Source organism: Moschus berezovskii, chromosome 7 (assembly GCF_049115385.1).
Source record: "Moschus berezovskii isolate FMDL1 chromosome 7, NW_MosBer_1.0, whole genome shotgun sequence".
Taxonomy (NCBI): domain Eukaryota; kingdom Metazoa; phylum Chordata; class Mammalia; order Artiodactyla; family Moschidae; genus Moschus; species Moschus berezovskii.
The window spans coordinates 87,631,093-87,651,356 of NC_142466.1; the positions used below are offsets into that span (position 1 = coordinate 87,631,093).

At 40.2% G+C, this 20,264-nt stretch overlaps 1 long non-coding RNA gene and 1 pseudogene across 1 annotated transcript in view; one reads left to right on the top strand and one right to left on the bottom strand.

The window, feature by feature from the left end:
* The window catches only part of LOC129556982 (uncharacterized), a 50,706-nt gene extending 30,847 nt beyond the window's left edge, over nt 1-19,859 (top strand). Inside the window, exons 2-4 of the long non-coding RNA XR_016037873.1 lie at nt 10,517-10,582; nt 11,586-11,698; nt 19,835-19,859. This is a non-coding gene — a long non-coding RNA (uncharacterized LOC129556982). The remainder of the gene's footprint in view (nt 1-10,516; nt 10,583-11,585; nt 11,699-19,834) is intronic.
* On the bottom strand, nt 3,290-3,392 carry LOC129557653 (small nucleolar RNA SNORA70; annotated as a pseudogene).
* Nucleotides 19,860-20,264: the final 405 nt, after the last annotated feature.

A 20,264-nucleotide genomic window follows, 5' to 3' on the forward strand; every position in this document is an offset into this window, starting at 1 on the left:
AGAAAGTGCCTGTCACTTAGTAAACAACTGGCAATCATACAGCTTACATTTGTTACAATTGTTAAAATACAGGCTTTCTAGGGGAACAGTGGGGTCCTCGACAAATGGAAACTTCCTTTAAGCATGCTTTGGTGTACAGACAAAATTCATACATTCCATCAAACCTATTGAGGGTCTTCACCCCATCACCTTGAGATTCCGAGATATTATCAATAGGCACAAATAAAATTTTGAAATTAACTGAATTTGAAGTGTTGCAAGTCAGATAAGAAGAAACAATATTAAACAAACCCTTCTCATTCCTAAGGTGAGTTTCGTTTCAGTTCAGTTCAGTTCAGTTGCTCAGTCGTGTCCGACTCTTTGCAACCCCATGAATCACAGCACACCAGGCCTCCCTGTCCATCACCAACTCCCGGAGTTCACTCAAACTCATGTCTATCGAGTCGGTGATGCCATCCAGCCATCTCATTCTCTGTCGTCCCCTTCTCCTCCTGCCCCCAATCCCTCCCACCAACAGAGTCTTTTCCAGTGAGTCAACTCTTCGCATGAGGTGGCCAAAGTATTGGAGTTTCAGCTTTAGCATTAGTCCTTCCAGTGAACACCCAGGATTGATCTCCTTTCGAATAGACTGTTTGGATCTCCTTGCAGTCCAAGGGACTCTCAAGACTCTCAAGTCTCTCAAGTCTTCTCCAACACCACAGTTCAAAAGCATCAATTCTTCGGCAATCAGCTTTCTTCACAGTCCAATTCTCACATCCATACATGACCACGGGAAAAACCATAGCCTTGACTAGACGGACCTTGGTTGGCAAAGTAATGTCTCTGCTTTTTAATATGCTATCTAGGTTGGTCATAACTTTACTTCCAAGGAGTAAGCGTCTTTTAATTTCATGGCTGCAATCAGCATCTGCAGTGATTTTGGAGCCCCCAAAAATAAAGTCTGACACTGTTTCTCCATCTATTTCCCATGAAGTGATGGGACCAGATGACATGATCTTTGTTTGCTGAATGTTGAGCTTCAAGCGAACTTTTTCACTCTCCTCTTTCACTTTCATCAAGAGGCTTTTTAGTTCCTCTTCACTTTCTGCCATAAGGGTAGTGTCATCTGCATATCTGAGGTGATTGATATTTCTCCTGGCAATCTTGATTCCAGCTTGTGCTTCTTCCAGCCCAGAGTTCCTCATGATGTACTCTGCATATAAGTTAAATAAGCAGGGTGACAATATACAGCCTTGATGTACTCCTTTTCCTATTTGGAACCAGTCTGTTGTTCCATGTCCAGCTTTCTGACCTGCATACAGGTTTCTCAAGAGGCAGGTCAGGTGGTCTGGTATTCCCATCTCTTTCAAAATGTTCCACAATTTATTGTGATCCATACAGTCAAAGGCTTTGGCATAGTCAATGAAGCAGAAATAGATGTCTTTCTGGAACTCTCTTGCTTTTTCCATGATCCAGCGGATGTTGGCAATTTGATCTCTGGTGCCTCTGCCTTTTCTAAAACCTGGTTGAACATCTGGAATTTCACAATTCATATATTGCTGAAGCCTGGCTTGGAGAATTTTGAGCATGACTTTTCTAGCGTGTGAGATGAGTGCAATTGTGTGGTAGTTTGAGCATTCTTTGGCATTGCCTTTCTTTGGGATTGGGATAAAGACTGACCTTTTCCAGTCCTGTGGCCACTGCTGAGTTTTCCAAATTTGCTGGCATATTGAGTGCAGCACTTTCACATCATCATCTTTCAGGATTTGAAATAGCTCAACTGGAATTCCATCACCTCCACTAGCTTTGTTTGTAGTGATGCTTTCTAAGGCCCACTTGACTTCACATTTCAAGATGTCTGGCTCTAGGTGAGTGATCACACCATCATGATTATCTTGGTCGTGAAGATCTTTTTTGTAGAGTTCTTCTGTGTATTCTTGCCAAGTCTTCTTAATATCTTTTGCTTCTGTTAGGTCCACACCATTTCTGTCCTTTATCAAGTTTGCTTAACCATAAGTAAAGCTCTCCTTCCAAGCACTTCTTTTCTCCTCCCTGTGAGCTCATTTGGCATATCTTTTTAGTCAGAGGGAAATTTCAGATCTGTCAGTGTTCAGTTCAGTTCAGTGGCTCAGTTGTGTCCGACTCTTTGCGACCCCATGAATCACAGCACGCCAGGCCTCCCTGTCCATCACCAACTCCCGGAGTTCACTCAAACCCATGTCCATCGAGTCGGTGATGCCATACAGCCATCTCATTCTCTGTCGTCCCCTTCTCCTCCCGCCCCCAATCCTTCCCAGCATCAGAGTCTTTTCCAGTGAGTCAACTCTTCACATGAGGTGGCCAAAGTATTGGAGTTTCAGCTTTAGCATCAGTCCTTCCAATGAACACCCAGGACTGATCTCCTTTAGAATGGACTGGTTGGATCTCCTTGTAGTCCAAGGGACTCTCAAGAGTCTTCTCCAACACCACAGTTCAAAAGCAAATAGCTTGCAAGGGAAGGAGAGTTGGAAATAAGTCTAAACTGCCATTTGTTGACAGTTTGAGGATTATAAGTTGTCTAGAAAGTTAAAAAAAAAAAAAAAGACTGAAAATGTTAATCATGGGAAAAGTAATTCATTCACAAATTCAATCAACTTTTTTGAAGTTCCTGTGCTTGGTGCTTGGAAAACAAGGTCAAACAAGCCAGGGGCCTGTCATTCTGGGATTAGACAACCTAGTATGAAAGACATGTGAGCAAGTGTATGTAAAAAATCTATTGATATGGCCCAAATTATAGTACACAGTGATGTTGAAACCAGGATGACTACTGGGATCTCTGCTATTCATTGCTACCAATGACTGAGCACTTACTATGCACCAGGTTTGTCTTAAGTTCTATATCTGCACTGTTTCTTTTTTTTTGTTTTTGACAGGAAAGTAGGATTTATTGGTGGGTGTGAGTAATGAGGGTAAAGCTCTTAAGAGTTCAGGGCCCACTCTTTGTTCAGAGGGCCACAATTAAGGATGTATTTGACCCCACAGCCATCTGCGATGAATCACTTTTCTGCAACCATGTTTTCAAACTCATCCACCTTAAACTTAGTAAATCTCCACTTCTTGGAGATGTGCATCTTCTGGTGACCAGGGAACTTGGCCTTGCAGAGGGCCTCAATCCCATGCTCCTTGTTCTGCAGTTTGGTGCAAATGGACATTATGACTTGGCCAATTTAGACTCTGGCCACTGTGCCCTGGGACTCTCCAAAGGTACCTTGATACCTGTCTGGAGCCTAGACTGAGGACAGCATGCCAATCATGAATGTTCATTATAAAGGACTGTTTCCAAGGTCCCTTACGGCAAACTGTACAGGCAACAGGCTGAGTACACTTACCTAGGAGGCTGCTGTTTGCAGCCTATCTGCTCTGATTTGCATAAAAATTTTTTCGGATCATTCTGGTTGTGTGTCCAATTTAGAGATGAGCACACTGAGACCCAAATGTACACAACTAGTTAGTGGAAGGAGCTAGAATTCACATCTAGGACTTCTTAAATCATGAAGCTCATCAGTTCAGTTCAGTTCAGTTGCTCAGTCATGTCCGACTCTCCGCGACCCCATGAATCACAGCACGCCAGGCCTCCCTGTCCATCACCAACTCCCAGAGTTCACTCAAACTCATGTCCATTGAGTTGGTGATGCCATCCATCCATCTCATTCTCTGTTGTCCCCGTCTCCTCCCGCCCCCAATCCCTCCCAGCATCAGAGTCTTTTCCAGTGAGTCAACTCATCGCATGAGGTGGCCAAAGTATTGGAGTTTCAGTTTCAGCATCAGTCCTTCCAATGAACACCCAGGATTGATCCTCTAGAATGGACTGGTTGGATCTCCTTGCAGTCCAAGGGACTCTCAAGAGTCTTCTCCAGCACCACAGTTCAAAAGCATCAATTCTTCGGTGATCAGCTTTCTTCACAGTCCAACTCTCATATCCATACATGACCACAGGAGAAACCATAGCCTTGACTAGACGGACCTTTGTAGACTTTATTAAACCATGGTAGAGGTTTAAACAGTGAACCCGGGTCGCCTGCATTGCAGGCAGATTATTTACTGTCTGAGCCACCAAGGAGGCCCAAAATGGAGATTGAAATGCAAAAAGTAATTAATTCTGTTGCCAGTGCTGAGTCATGTGGGGGCAGGGGAAGGAGGAAGGATAAGAAAAGTCTTCAAACAAGAGGTGACCCCCTGTGGATATTTCCTTTGTAGAAAAAGACTTCTCAGAAGCAAATATGTGGTGCATAATCCTATAGCATATCTTCTAATGTGAGAGAAAAAAAAAAGGATGGAGGCAGAATGGTATCCGAATAGGCCCAGTGCCCCTGGAAAACTGCAAGCCTCCAACGTAATTGGGACTTCAGGGACCTGGGATTGCTTGTTCTGCTCAAGTACTTGAAATTTCATGAATAAAAGGTTTTCTATGAATACAAATTATTATCATGGTCTACATTAGACCACAGAAACACTATAAACACTCAAAGAGAAGGGGAGATGTCTGAACCTATTTGTTTAGCATATGAAAGAGACAGGGAACTTGGATACTTTTGATATCACTTGTAAGGCAGTTTTCCTAACCAGACATCCAAGACCAAGAAATTCTTTTAGAAATATCTGATTCTGTTCTTTTGCATAAACCTTGACTTGAGTGGTACCATAATTTTCCATGAAGTAATTATCAGATTTTTTAGTCAGTCCAGGTTTTTGGACATCAGACATAGAATTGAGAGGCTAATTTTAATTCTTCCTATTAAAGTTTCCCCAAGTAAAACTACTTAACAGATGATGGTTGCCTAGTAGTCTAGCAAATTTTCCATAGGCAATTTGGTAGCTTAAGAGAACAAAACAGAATTTCTCTGCGTAGAATATTTTGGTCCATCTCTTCACTGTTAATATATAAATTATATTGTTTTAGGTGCATCTTTTATATTTCAAATTTCAAAACAAACTTCAAAAGTTAAAGTATGATATTATCCCATTTATGTGAAATATCCAGAATAGGCAACTCCATACACACAGGAAACTTCATAGCCATTAATCAATTGTTCCCATTCCCCTTTTGAGATGATGAAGATGCTTTGGAACTAAGAGGTGGTAGCTGCACAATACTGTGAATGTACTAAATTGTTGCTTTAATATGGATAATTTCAAGTTATGCAAATTTTGTCTCAAAAAAGTGTGAAAACCAAAATAAGAGCTCTTACTTTTCTCTCTGAAAGATTACACATTTGATATACTTTTCTTTCCTCTCTAGACTTTTTCTTTCTCATTTTAACTGATACTGTTTAGGATTTAAGATAAAGATTGTTATTTTTTTTTACAATACATCAATAGTTTTCTATTTTTAGACATACTGTTGACATTCGTGTTATGCCTCATATGCATTAACTTTCTAGCCTAAATTGTGGATTTTTAAATTTCATTGTTCACTAGTATTTGAAGAAAAATTATTGCTTCCCCATTCTTGAATATGTTGCAGCATTCTTTGAGCAATTTTTAAAGTAAGAGTATACATATTAAATGTTTTCTGAAGCCTTTCACTCCTGAAGATGACTTTCAGTTACTTTGACTTACCAATGATAAATAAAACTTTCGCAAATAGTCAGGCGCAACTGAGTGACTGAACAACAACACTCATCAGAGAAATGTAAAATCAAAGCTACGATGTCAAAGTGATGACTAACATCAGAGAGTCTATGTATAGCAGTGTTGGCGAGAATGTGGAGAAAAGGAAACCGTAGTACATTGATGGTATCGTGATTGGTGCAGCCACAAAACATTATGGAGGTTCCTCAAGAACTAAAAGAACTACAGCAATGACACAGAAATTCCACTGCTGGGTCTGAAGAAAATGAAAACCCTCATTTGAAAATATTACATGCACTCCAGTGTTCATAGCAGCATTACAATAGCCCATTGATAGAATCAACTTGAGTACTCATCAACAGATGAGAAAGAAGATGTGGAAGAATCATAGAAACAATAGAATGTTGTTGTTGCTCTTGCTCAGTTGCTAAGTCATGTCCAAATCTTTGCGACCCCGTTAACTACAACATGCCAGGCTTCCCCTGTCGTTCACTATGCCTCTGAGTTTGCTCAAACTCATGTCCATTGAGTCAGTGATGCCATCCAACCAGCTTATCCTCTGTCGCCCCCTTCTCTTGCTCTCAGTCTTTCCCAACGTCAGGGCCTTTTTCAATGAGGGCTCTTCACATCAGGTGGCCAAAGTACTGGAGCTTCAGCTTCAGCATCAGCCCTTCCAATGAATATTCAGCGTTGATTTCTTTTAGGTTGACTGGTTTGTTCTCCTTGCTGTCCAAGGGACTCTCAAGAGTCTTCTCCAACAACACAGTTCGAAAGCCTTAGTGCTCAGTCTTCTTATGGTCCAACTCTCACATCCGTACATAACTATTAGCAAAGCCAAAGCTTTGACTGTATGGACCTTTGTAGGCAAAGTGATATCTCTGATTTTTTATATAATGTCTTGGTTTGTCATAGCTTTCCAAGGAACAAGCCTCTTTTGATTTCATGACTGCAGTCACCATCTGCAGTAATTTTGGAGCCTGAGAAAATAAAATCTGTCACTGTTTCCACTTTTTCCCCACCTATTTGCCATAATGTCATGGGACTAGATGCCATGATCTTAGTTTTTAGAATGTTGAGTTCTAAGCCAGCTTTTTCACTCCTCTTTCACTCTCATCAAGAAACTCTTTAGTTCTTCTTTGCTTTCTGCCATAAGAGTGGTGACATTTGCATATCTGAGGTTGTTGATATTTCTCCTGGCAATCTTGATTCCAACTTGTGCTTCATCCAGCCAGGCATTTCACATGATGTACTCTGCATATAAGTTAAATTAGCAGGGGAACAATATACAGCCTTGTCATACTCCTTTCCCAATTTTGTACTAATCGGTTACTCCATGTCTGGTTCTAGCTATTGCTTCTTGACCTGCATACAGATTTCTCAGGAGACAAGTAAGGTGGTCTGGTATTCCCAAATCTTTAAGAATTTTCCACAGTTTGTTGTGATCCACAATCGAAGGTTTTAGCATAGTCAATAAAGCAGATTTGTTTTGTTTTGGAATTCCCTTTCTTTTTCTGTGATCCATTGGATGTTGGCAATTTGATCTTTGGTTCCTCTGCCTTTTCTAAATCCAGCTTGTTTATCTGGAATTTCTTGGTTCACGTATTGTTGAAGATTTTGAGCACTACCTAGCTAGCATGTGAAATGAGCGCAATTGTACAGTAGTTTGAACGGTTTTTGGCATTGCCCTTCTTTGGGATTGGAAAGAAAATTGAACTTTTCCAGTCCTGTGGCCATTGCTGAGTTTTCCAAATTTGCTGGTATATTGAGTGCATCACTTTAACAGCATCATCTTTTAGAATTTGAAATAGTTCAGCTGGAATTCCATCACCTCCACTTTATTTGTTCATAGTTCAGTTCAGCTCAGTTCAGTTCAGTCGCTCAGTCGTGTCCGACTCTCTACGACCCCATGAAGCCCACTTGACTTCACATTCCAGGATGTCTGGTTCTAGGAGAGTGACCACATCATTGTGGTTATCTGGGTCATTAATTTCTTTTTTGTACAATTCTTCTGTGTCTTCTTGTCAGCTCTTCTTAATCTCTTCTGCCTCTGTCAGATCCTTGCAGTTTATGTCCTTTATCATGTCCATCTTTGCATGCAATGTTCCCTTGGTGTCTCCAATTTTCTTGAAGAGATCTCTAGTCTTTCCCATTCTATTGTTTTCCTCTATTTCTTTGCACTGATCACTGAGGAAGGCTTTCTTATCTCTCCTTGCTATTCTTTGCAATAGCAAGGAATAGCAATCAGATGGATATATCTTTCCTTTTCTCCTTTGTCTTTCACTTCTATTCTATTTTCAGCTATTTGTAAGTCCTCCTCAGACAAACACTTTGTCTTCTTGCATTCTTTTTCTTGGGCATGGTTTTGGTCATCACTTCCTGTACAATGTTACAAATTTCTTTCCATTGTTCTTTAGGCACTCTGTCTACCAGAACTAATCCCTTGAATCCATTGGTCACCTACACTACATAATCATAAAATATTTGACTTAGATCATGCTTGAATGGCCTAGTCTTTCACCCTGCTTCTGCTGCTATTGCTAAGTCACTTCAGTCATGTCCGACGCTGTGTCACCCTATAGACGGCAGCCCACCAGGCTCCCCCATCCCTGGGATTCTCCAGGCAAGAACACTGGAGTGGGTTGCCATTTCCTTCTCCAACGCCTTAAAGTGAAAAGTGAAAGTGAAGTCCCTCAGTTGTGCCCGACTCTTAGTGACCCCATAGACTGTAGCCTACCAAGCTTCTCCATCCATGGGATTTTCCAGGCAAGAGTACTGGAGTGGGTTGCCATTTCAATTTGAACCTTAATTTTTCGAAAGCACCTAAACCACAGTTAGCTCCCATTCTTGTTTTGCTGACTCTCTAGAGCTTTTCCATCTTTGATTGCAAAGAATATAGTAAATCTGATTTTGGTATTGGCCATCTGGTGATATCAATGTATATAGTCATCTCTTGTGTTCTTGGAAGAGGGGGGTGTTTGCTATGACCAGTGCGTTCTCTTGGTAAAACTCTGTTAGAGTGTTACTTCATCATCATAAAAGATGAACTTCCATTTGCAACAATATGGATGGACCTAGAAGGTATTATGCTTAGTGAAATAGGTCAGACAGAAAACGGTAAACACTTTATGCTTTCACTTATATTTGGAATCTAAAAAATAAAGCAAATGAATGTATATAACAAAACACGAACTGATTTACAGATATAAAGAGCAAATGAGTGGTTACCAGTAGAAAGAGGGAAACGGGAATGGAGGAGATCGGAGTGTGGAATTAAGAGATACAAACGACTATGTAGAATAAATATGCAACAAGGGTATATTGTACAGCCAGGGAAATATAGTCATTATTCTGTAACAACTTTAAATGGACTATAATCTCTAAAAGTATTGAATCACACCTGAAACTAATATCATATTGTAAATCAACTATACTTCAATTAAAAATCTGATAATTTATTTCCATTTGTTCATCCCTGCAGAGGAAATTTATATTTTACCTCTGGAAAACTGAGGAATATTTTATTAGGCATTGAGTGGTTTAAGTAAAGAAAGAAAAAGATTAGTTTTTCCCTATTTTGCTAATACAGAGTTTCTGAGAAATAGGAAGAAATAAGAAAGGAATTGGAACCAGACGAATGAAGAGTTTCTTTTCTGTTTGTCCCTCTTTCCTCAACTGAGACTGAGGCTCTGACAGCTTTGGTCTCGGTTGTTAAGAAAGCTTTCAGGACTGAGGATTCTTGGAAATAGGGGAGGACAAGGGGGATGGGAGTGTACATGTCTCCTGTATCTATAATTATGCTATTCATACAGTCTCATTTTACACTGATGATATGATAATGATAGCGATGGTTTTTATATTTAATTGTTTATTATTTGTCAGATTTTGTGCTAGGTTTAACACATTGACATACTTAATCCCTGTAATCACCTTATGAAATATTAATTGTAAACATTCCAATTTTATAAGGAAAGGAAGTAAAGCATGGGGATGTTAAATAACTTATTCAAAATGACATAGCTGAGTCTGCTTGGCTGGGGTACAGAGTATGCAGTTTGATTCTAGAATACATGCTTTTAGCCATCTGACTCTCTAGATCCGGGGGGAGTGGGCAAGTATAATGAAAAGCACCTTTCAGAAGTGCAAAAGTTTAGGTCCAGAAAGAATAAGTAATTTGCCTAAAATAAATAGTAAAATTGGTACTTTAAACTTTGTCTAATTTTAACTATACGAAGCTACCTCTAGATGGTCAGAATCAGATAACTTTAAACTTAAGAACCAGAAGTAGTCTCAAAGATTATATCATTTCAGAGCCTAGTCTCTCATTTTACAGATAATCTATAATCGCTAAAATCTCTAACCCAAACCAATCAGAGGTCAGTTCTACAGAGCAAGACAACTTTATATATCAAAGGAGAGTTATTGTTTGAAATTTTATTTCTATTAAAAAAAAATCAAGATGAGGGATCCAGTTCTTGATGGCAGCACAGCTTTTCATAGAAAATTCAAGTGCCTCATTGTTTCTCTGCAACAAGAAGACAACTTGGGAAAGGATTCTGTAGACACTGAGCCCATTGTAGAGAGCTGTGGGACCCAGAGATTTTCATGAGAGTGAACATGCCCTTTGAGATCAAAGCAGATTGTCTTCTAAGAGGCGTCCAGCGGGCCATCCTCTGAAAAGTGACCCACTGTTCAGCATAGCTCTTTCCAGGACACTGAATTGGAGCCAGCTGGTGCCTGGAACGTACCTTGTATATCACCTTCTGATCTCCGTCTGAAGGCCAACTGTATGTGATTAAGCATAACAGACTCAGAGCTTGTGTTAAGCCCCGGATGTAACTTGTTGAGTGAAGAGCAATTGACTTGAAAATTGGACAAATGGATTAAGTTTCTTCTCTTAGTCTCTCTCTTTCTCTCTTATTTTTAATAGAGCAAGATTGTATCCTCTGGGCCTAGTCAATCAGTGCTTGCTGTTTCTGAGGAGGATATTCATGAGGTGCTGTACTTCAGGGATACTAATTGGGATTTGAGATGAAATTTTTACCCTGACATGTGCATCGCCTAAGGAGGATGGCAACAACTCGCATCAAGCTAAAGTGTCTTTTGGTCTTTCCCCGTATAGTGACCAAATAATTTCGTCTTTTTATTTTTATTTTTTAAATTCTTGCTGCTTCTCAAAATTGCTTGCACATTGGAATCTCCTTGAAAATTAAAAGGAAAAAAAAATACTGATGCCACTGCCAATCTATTCTCCCCAACATATTTTAATTTAATTGGTATGAGGTGTGGCCTGAGAACAGGGAATTTTAAAGCCCCTGAAGCAATTCTAATGTACAGCAGAGTCTGAGAACCACTGGAAACCACTTTTAAGCCCCATCACTTTGATGAGGCGCCAGTTGCAAGCATGTTTTATACCAACATGTTTGCGGAGTATAAACATCACAGTGCAAACTCTTGCACCCAAGAACCCTGTGCTGCTAGTGGACAATCTTTGGAAAAGTTTGAATTTGTAAACTGATAATACATATAATTCCATGGGCTCCATATGGTTCCTGTTATGCTGAGGGAACTATACACATTTGCCTTGCCCCAGGATGAAAAGATAAATAACAGATGTGGTTAATTTTTATCATACTTGTAGTGAACAATAATAGAAAAATAAGAAATGAAGGGGGCAGCGAGAAAAGTAAAACACATGAAAATAAAACTCAGATCAACTATACTAGGTTATATCTTTGGGTTTTAAAAATCCAGTTATATAATAGATAAGAAATAACTGTATCATATAATTCTTCAGTTCTCAGGGATGCAGTCTCTACAATGACAAGAAGCAATATTAAAATTTTGGATGTTAATAGAATAATCTTAAATTGTTGATGGTAATGATAACTAAAACTTATAGTTTACCTTGTGGTAAGCACTATTTTAAGCATTTTACACATACTAACTAATTTAATCCTCATTACAACCCTGAGATAAATACCATTTTTATTTTACAGATGAAGAAACTGAAGCCAGAGAATTTAAGTAATTCGTCCAAGGTGACATGTTTACTACGTGGTGAAACCATGAACTGAGCCCAGTTCAGATACCATTCGAAGATATTCTAAAGGTCCTGGTGATGACCTGGTGACAATCCCTTCACAGAGAGAACACTGGTCCCATCTACAGAGATGAAGCAGAGTATACAGCTGGAAGAATTTTTTGGGAAAATTTCTACTAAGATTTAGGATGGCTGGGAATAAGAGTAATAATAGAATAATAATGCCAGAAACTAACATATACTTTGTGCCAGGCACTGGGTGAAGTTTGGGCGTGATTCACATATTCTCTACTTTTTTAGCTGTGGATCCCTTACTCCTGATGGTCTATCTAAGAATTCAACATGTGGTTGGCTAGGGTCTCTGTTGGTGTTCTGTCACTAAGTTGTGTCCAGCTTTTTGTGACCCCACGGATTGCAGCACGCCAGTCTCCTTCGTCCTCTACTATCTCCTGGAGTTTGCTCAGATTCATGTCCATTGACCCAGAGACACTATCTAACCACTCATCCTCTCCTCCCCCTTCTCCTTTTGGCTTCACTTTCCCAACATTAGGGTCTCTCCCAATGAGTTGGCTGTTTGCATCAGGTGGTCGAAGTACTGAAGCTTCATCATCAATCCTTCCAATGAATATTCAGGGTTGATTTCCCTTAGGATTAACTGATTTGCTCTCCTTGCTGTCCAAGGGACTCTAAAGAGTCTTCTCCTGCACCCTTCCCTTTGGAGACTTCAATTTTGTGCATATTAGGTCACTTGATGTGGTCTCATAACATAATGAAGCTCTGTTTCTTATTTTTGCTTGAGAAACTTTTTCCTTTGTATTTGACTTTAGATGGTGTCTCTTGCTATGTTCTCAAGTCAACTGTTCTTTCCTTTTGCAGTGTATAATCTTTTGATTGATTTTTTTCTCATCATTATGGCTTGCGCTTTCTTGCTTCTTTGTATACCTGGTAGTTTTTGATTGGATGCCAAAGATGCTGGATATTCTTGCATTCTTCCATATATTCTTTATGTTTTTCTACGGGATGCTATTGAGTTACTTGGAGGCAGATTGATTTTAATATTTGTCAGTTGGGACCAAGGTAGTGTTTAGTCTAGTGCTAATTATCCCCATTTCTGAATATTCTATTCAATGCTAGATGAGTTATATTGTTTTCCTGATGGTAACAGATACTGCTGCCATACTGCTGCCAGTCTTGTGTGCATGCCAGGTACTATTGTATCTCTTTGGGGAAGATCTTTCCCCAGACTTGAGTAGTTTCCTCACATATATGCACTGCTCACTATATTGAATACATAAAGGAAAACCTCTAGAGATCTCTGGAGTTCTCTGTCTATGCAGCTACCCTCTTTGTATGCTGCCCTGTGAACTCCAGCCACCTTACCCTATCCAGATGTTTATCTTCACCTCTTCGATTTGGGGACCTGCCTGTGCTCTCCATTCCCATGCTGTGGTTTAGAATCTCTTGCAAGGTACAAATATGAAACAATCCTAGGCCTTATCTTATTTTTTCTGTGTCTCTTAAGGATCACTGTCTTTTATCTCTGATGTCCAAAGTGTTGAAAACCATTGTTTCAAATATTTGTTCTATTGTGTTTGTTTGTTTTTTTGAGGTGGTTTTGTAGATCCTGTTCCTCATACTCCATCTAGGCTGGGAATAGAAATATGAAAAATCTTTTTTTTTTTAAACAAACTTTTTGTTCAATCTTATCAGAGGTTTGTTAATTTTATTAGTATTTTCAAATAACCCACATTTGTCTTCCTGAAATCTCCTTATGGTATATTTGTTTATTCATAATATGTTATTTATATATTTATGTTACTAATTTCACTTATTTTTATTATCTACTTTCTGATTGGCCCAGTATATTTACACAGATATACAAAATAAACTGGAAACACTCCCACCCAGATTAACCCCTGGGCAGCTGGTAACTCAGCTCAAGTAACTCAAGTGGCTCTTGTCTGGCATAGAGCATAACTAGACTCACCTACACTGAGGGAATTTCTTGCATACCAATAAAGTCCAGTGTCTCCTGAAGAAGTGAAGAAACATGAAAACTCCACATATCAAGTGCTCTAATCTGCAAGCATCCTACTATGGATGAAGTGTTCAATTGGCAAGGAATTGTGTGATAGCAAGGTGTTACTTAAGTCATGATCAGTCACAGGGGAATAGAGCTCAGAGTTGGACTCAGAATCAAGATTGGGAGCTGGTGAATTTTCACAGAAAACATAATGAGCTCTGTACTCTACCATGTCCTATGGCAGGAGGTGCACACAAACAGCCATTGCTCTAGAAATTTAGAAGGTGGAGAATTGGTTCATCAGTGGCCAGGGTGATCAAGAAAATCTTCATTGTGTAAATGGGAATATCTTGAAACTAGTATTGAATGGAAATTTTATTAAATGAACACTTCAATTTCTTTTTGAACACTTCTCAAGAAGATGATCCCTATCATCACTGGCCTAAGTGTCTATGCTTTTTATTTTTTCTATAGTTCTGGATTTTTTTTCACAAATTTCTATAAGATAACATTCTTAAGCCCTGTGGCACTGACACTGTTCCCTAACACAAATATTGAGTAGCTACTATTTGTGTTCTCAGAACCTAACATACTTTTTTACAGAAAGACTGCATGTATCTTCCATTTCCTACACAGATTAAAATTTTGAATGTGATTCTTTGGTTAGAGATAAGTCTTTGAGGATTTGTAATCAGGAAAAGGCCACGTAGTTTTGTGCCATTAAATGAACTTGATCAAGTCACATGTCATATGCCCTACATTCGAAACTAAGGAGGTGTTTGTTTCTTCCCTGTTCACGGCAACAGTCCTGTGTGTGCTCAGTTACTTGGTCATGTCCGATTCTTGGCAACCCCGTGAACTGTAACCTGCCAGGCTCTTCTGTCCATGGGATTTTCTAGGCAAGAATACTAGAGTGGGTTGCTATTTCCTACATTAGGGGCATCTTCCTGACCCAGGAATGGAAACTGTGTCTCTTGCAACTCCTTCATTAGCAGGTACATTCTTTACCACTGTGCCACCTGGGAAGCCCAGCAACAGTCCTAGATAAGCCAAATGTGCTGCCATTTGCTGTGGGAGAGGCTGTGATAAATATGGCCATCTTCAAAAAGGTCACAGTCTTGTGAGGAAGAGTTACTAACCAAAATATCTAGCAATGACCTGATTTTTTTGCATTTACATGAATGCCTTTTATAGTTATGAGGACCTATCTGTCGTGATTCATCACAAAGAGGCACTGTGGGTAACAGGAATCTCAAAATATAGTTCTCATTGATGTAAAGTCTAACAACTGGGAATCACCACCTTTATTGACCTTTACAAATACCCTTGCATTTACATGAACATGACTTGAGTTATGGCAGATCTGGAAAGAAAAATCAATACAAAGTAGAAAAGAAAGTGGTATTTTAATAATTCAGTTATTATACAGGTTAGTGAAATACAGTAAATAATTATAAGGAAACCAATTCTATTGTCTAAGTTGCATGATGTGTATATTTATTTCATTTGTATGTAGTAATCTATGACATTATTGAATGCTCACTTTGTACCAAAGAATATGCTAAGTGTCTTGTATATATTGTCTCACTGAAGATTTGTAACAATCCCATGACACAGGTATGGTCATCATCCTTATTTGGTAGAGGAGAACATTAATACTTTCAGTAACTTCATGATTAGGCATGCTGGATGGGGTAGAGCCAGGATTTGAACAAGAAAATTTAGACTCCATTATGATTGGTTGCACTGAGCTTGCCATGTAACTGTCATGTGTGATCACTTTGTGATGTAAAGAAATACTGAATCACTTTATTATGCACCTAGAACTAACATAGTATTGTTTGTCAATTATTCTTGAATAAAACAGTTAATTTAGATATCTAAAAAGATACGAACTTAGCCAATAATGGCATATATATATATATGCTCATATATGTTTGTGCAAACATATAGTGTATATATACGTGTGTGCTGAGTTACTTAGTCATGTCCAGCTCTTTGCAACCCTGTGGACTATAGCCCGCCTAAATCCCACTTCCCAGGTGGTACCAATAGTAAAGAACCCACCTGCCAATACAGGAGACATAAGAGATGCAGATTCGATCCCTGGGTTGGGAAGATCCCCTGGGAAAGGCATAGCAACCAACTCTAGCATTCTGGCCTGGAGAATCCCATGGATAGAGGAGCCTGGCAGGCTACATTCCATAGGGCTGCAAAGAGTCAGACATGACTGAAGTGACTTAGCACAACTAGCACCACCATATATGTAATATGCTGCTACTGCTGCTAAGTCACTTCAGTCGTGTCCGACTCTGTGTGACCCCATAGACGGAAGCCCACCAGGCTCCCCCTTCCCTGGGATTCTCCAGGCAAGAACACTGGAGTGGGTTGCTATTTCCTTCTCCAATGTGTGAAAGGGAAAAGTGAAAGTGAAGTCGCCCAGTCGTGTCCGACCCTTAGCGACCCCACGGACTGCAGCCTACCAGGCTCCTCCATCCATGGGATTTTCTAGGCAAGAGTACTGGAGTGGCTTGCCATTGCCTTCTCCTATATGTAATATATGTACAGTTAAATGCTGAGTTCCAAAGAATAGCAAGGACAGATAAGAAAGACTTCCTCAGTGATTAGTGCAAAGAAATAGAGGAAAACAATAGAATGGGAAAGACTACTGATCTCTTCAAGAAAATTAGAGATACCAAGGGAATATTTCATGCAAAGATGGGCTCAATAAAGGACATAAATGGTATGGACCTAGCAGAAGCAGAAGAGATTAAGAAGAGGTGGCAAGAATACACAGAAGAACTGTACAAAAAAGATCTTCATGACCAAGATAATCACAATTGTGTGATCACTCACCTAGAGCCAGACATCTTGGAATGTGAAGTCAAGTTTGCCTTAGGAAGCATCACTATGAACAAAGCAAGTGGAGGTGATGGAATTCCAGTTGAGCTATTTCAAATCCTAAAAGAAGATTCTGTTAAAGTGCTGCACTCAATATGCCAGCAAATTTGGAAAACTCAGCAGTGGCCCCAGGACTGGAAAAGGTCAGTTTTCATTCCAATCCCAAAAAAAGGTAATGCCAAAGAATGCTCAAACTACCACACAACTGCACTATCTCACATGCTAGTAAAGTAATGCTCAAAATTCTCCAAGCCAGGTTTCAGCAATACCTGAACCGTGAACTTCCAAATGTTCAAGCTGGATTTAGAAAACGTACAGGAACCAGAGATCAAACTGCCAACATATGCTGGATCATCTAAAAAGCAAGAGAATTCCAGAAAAACATCTATTTCTGCTTTATTGACTATGCCAAAGCCTTTGACTGTGTTCAGTTCAGTTCAGTTCAGTTGCTCAGTCGTGTCCGACTCTTTGCGACCCCATGAATCACAGCACGCCAGGCCTCCCTGTCCATCACCAACTCCCGGAGTTCACTCAAACTCATGTCCATCGAGTTGGTGATGCCATCCACCCATTTCATTCCCTGTCGTCCCCGTCTCCTCCTGCCCCCAATCCCTCCCAGCGTCAGAGTCTTTTCCCATGAGTCAACTCATCGCATGCGGTGGCCAAAGTATTGGAGTTTCAGTTTTAGCATCAGTCCTTCCAGTGAACACCCAGGATTGATCTCCTCTAGAATGGACTGGTTGGATCTCTTTGCAATCCAAGGGACTCTCAAGAGTCTTCTCCAGCACCAAAAGGTTGGCTTGAAGCTCAACATTCAGAAAACAAAGATCATGGCTTCTGGTCCCATCACTTCATGGGAAATAGATGGGGAAACAGTGGAAGCAGTGTCAAACTTTATTTTTTTGGGCTCCAAAATCACTGCAGATGCTGATTGCAGCAATGAAATTAAAAGATACTTACTCCTTGGAAGGAAAGTTATGACCAACCTAGACAGCATATTAAAAAGCAGAGACATTACTTTGCCAACCAAGGTCCATCTAGTCAAGGCTATGGTTTTTCCCGTGGTCATGTATGGATGTGAGAGTTGGACTGTGAAGAAAGCTGATCGCCGAAGAATTGATTCTTTTGGCTGTGTGGATCACAATAAACTGTGGGAAATTCTGAAAGAGATGGGCATAACAGACCACCTGACCTGCCTCTTAAGAAACCTGTATTCAGGTCAGGAAGCAACAGTTAGAATTGGACATGAAACAACAGACTGGTTCCAAATAGGAAAAGGAGTACGTCAAGGCTGTATATTGTCACCCTGCTTATTTAACTTATATGCAGAGTACATCATGAGGAACGCTGGGCTGGAAGAAGCATAAGCTGGAATCAAGATTGCTGGGAGAAATATCAATAACCTCAGATATGCAGATGACACCACTCTTATGGCAGAAAGTGAAGAAGGACTAAAGAGCCTCTTGATGAAAGTGAAAGAGGAGAGTGAAAAAGTTGGCTTAAAGCTCAACATTCGGAAAACTAAGATCATGGCATCTGGTTCCATCATTTAATGGCAAATAGATGGGGAAACAGTGAAAACCGTGTCAGACTTTATTTTTCTGGGCTCCAAAATCACTGCAGATTCTGATTGCAGCCATGATATTAAAAGACACTTACTCCTTCGAAGGAAAGTTATGACCAACCTAGATAGCATATTAAAAAGCAGAGGCATTACTTTGCCAGCAAAGGTCTTTTTAGTTAAGGCTATGGTTTTTCCAGTAGTCATGTATAGATGTGAGAGTTGGGCTATAAAGAAAGCTGATTGCCGAAGAATTGATGCTTTTGAACTGTGGTGTTGGAGAAGACTCTTGAGAGTCCCTTGGACTGCAAGGAGATCCAACCAGTCCATTCTAAAGGAGATCAGTCCTGAGTGTTCATTGGAAGGACTGATATTGAAGCTGAAACTCCAATACTTTGGCCACATGATGCAAAGAACTGACTCACTGGAAAGGACCCTGATGCTGGGAAAGATTGAAGGTGGGAGGAGAAGGGGAGGACACAGGATGAGATGACTGGATGTCATCACCGACTCAATGGACTTGAGTTTGGGTAACTCTGGGAGTTGGTGATGGATAGGGAGTCCTGGCTTGCTGCAGTCCATGGGGTTGCAAAGAGTCAGATATGACTGAGCGACTGAACTGAACTGAATTTAGAATATAGAAAAATAATTAAGGCAATATTTGTGCATGCATACAAGCTCAGTCATGTCTGACTCTTTGCGACCCCATGGACTGTAGCCCACCAGGCTCTTCTGTCCATGGAATTTTCCAGGCAAGAATACTGAAGTGTGTTGCCATTTCCTACTCCAGGACATCTTCTTAACCTAAGAATCAAACACAGGTCTTCTGTGTCTTCTGCATTGGCAGGGAGATTCTTTACCACTTCACCACCTGGGAAGCCACGGCAATATACATATCATCAAAAATTATCAGTTATTTTTCTTCTCCTTAATTTATCACTGGTAAAGAATATACCATTTATCAGATGGTAAAGAATATACCATTGATCCCTGGTTTGGGAAAATCCCCTGGAGAAGGGAATGGCTACCCACTCCAGTATTCTTTTTGGAGAATTCCATGGACAGAGGAGCCTGGTGGACTACAGTCCAATGGGTCATAAAGAGTTGGACATGACTGAGTGACTAATACACACACATACACACTTATAAATACATATGTAGAGATATACATATACATATGGATGTTCCAATTCACTGGGAAGAAAAGTGTGTTTCATTTTGTGCTGTTCCGTGCCAGGGCATATGTATGTGACTGCTACTGATGGGAATGAGTTTCAGTTCAGATGAGGCCTCTATAGGAACCCCAACTCCCAGAACAAAACAAAGTCCCTTTCTGGGCACATTGCTTGCATTTCCAAAACAGACTTTTTCCATGCTGGTCATGTGAGAGCTTGCTATGAACATGTCTCTGTCCCTTTCTGGACTTAAGCAAGATTGGGGGACCTTTGTCTAGAGTTCCCATTGGTGCTTGAACATGGGGGCTGCTCAGCAGACATGTCAACATATGCCTGAATGTTTCTTTCCAAGTGAACTCTCATCTGTTCAGTAAGCACTAATTTGTGCTCACTACTGGTTTCCCTTTGAGATGGAGTCCTTATTAACACATCTTGATTTTTAGAGGATGAGGGATAAATGGGAAAATGGGTGCAATCACTTTGTATCTTTATTTACTTAAAGTTTTATTTTCAGTCAAGTGAATTCAATATATGCCTTTCCCCAGGGCAAGAGGCTCACAAAGCAGGAGGAATGTCATTTTTCAGTCGACAGAAATAGAGGTGAGTCAATCTGGTGCCTACATGCTCTGTGAATGCTGGCAGCCAGCCAGAGTTCAGGTCTTAATTAAGCAGATTAGGCCAAAGAAAGCACAAATGCAAACCCAGGCAAATTACCAAAAATTGCTGTTATTCCAGCATTCCAACACACAGGATTTCTGAATATAAACTGTCCCCCAAATATACTGTTGGTTAAGACTGAGGATAGCAAATCCTCTGGCTGACTGCAAATCTGTCTGCTGGAACTTCAGATATATAAGCTCCGATCTGAGGCTTTTCCATACATACCAGGCAGGAGGGCCTCTGGGACTGTGTGTGCGCGCACGTGCATACACACATGCACACTGAAGATCCATCATGTCAAAAGCAGTACTTGTT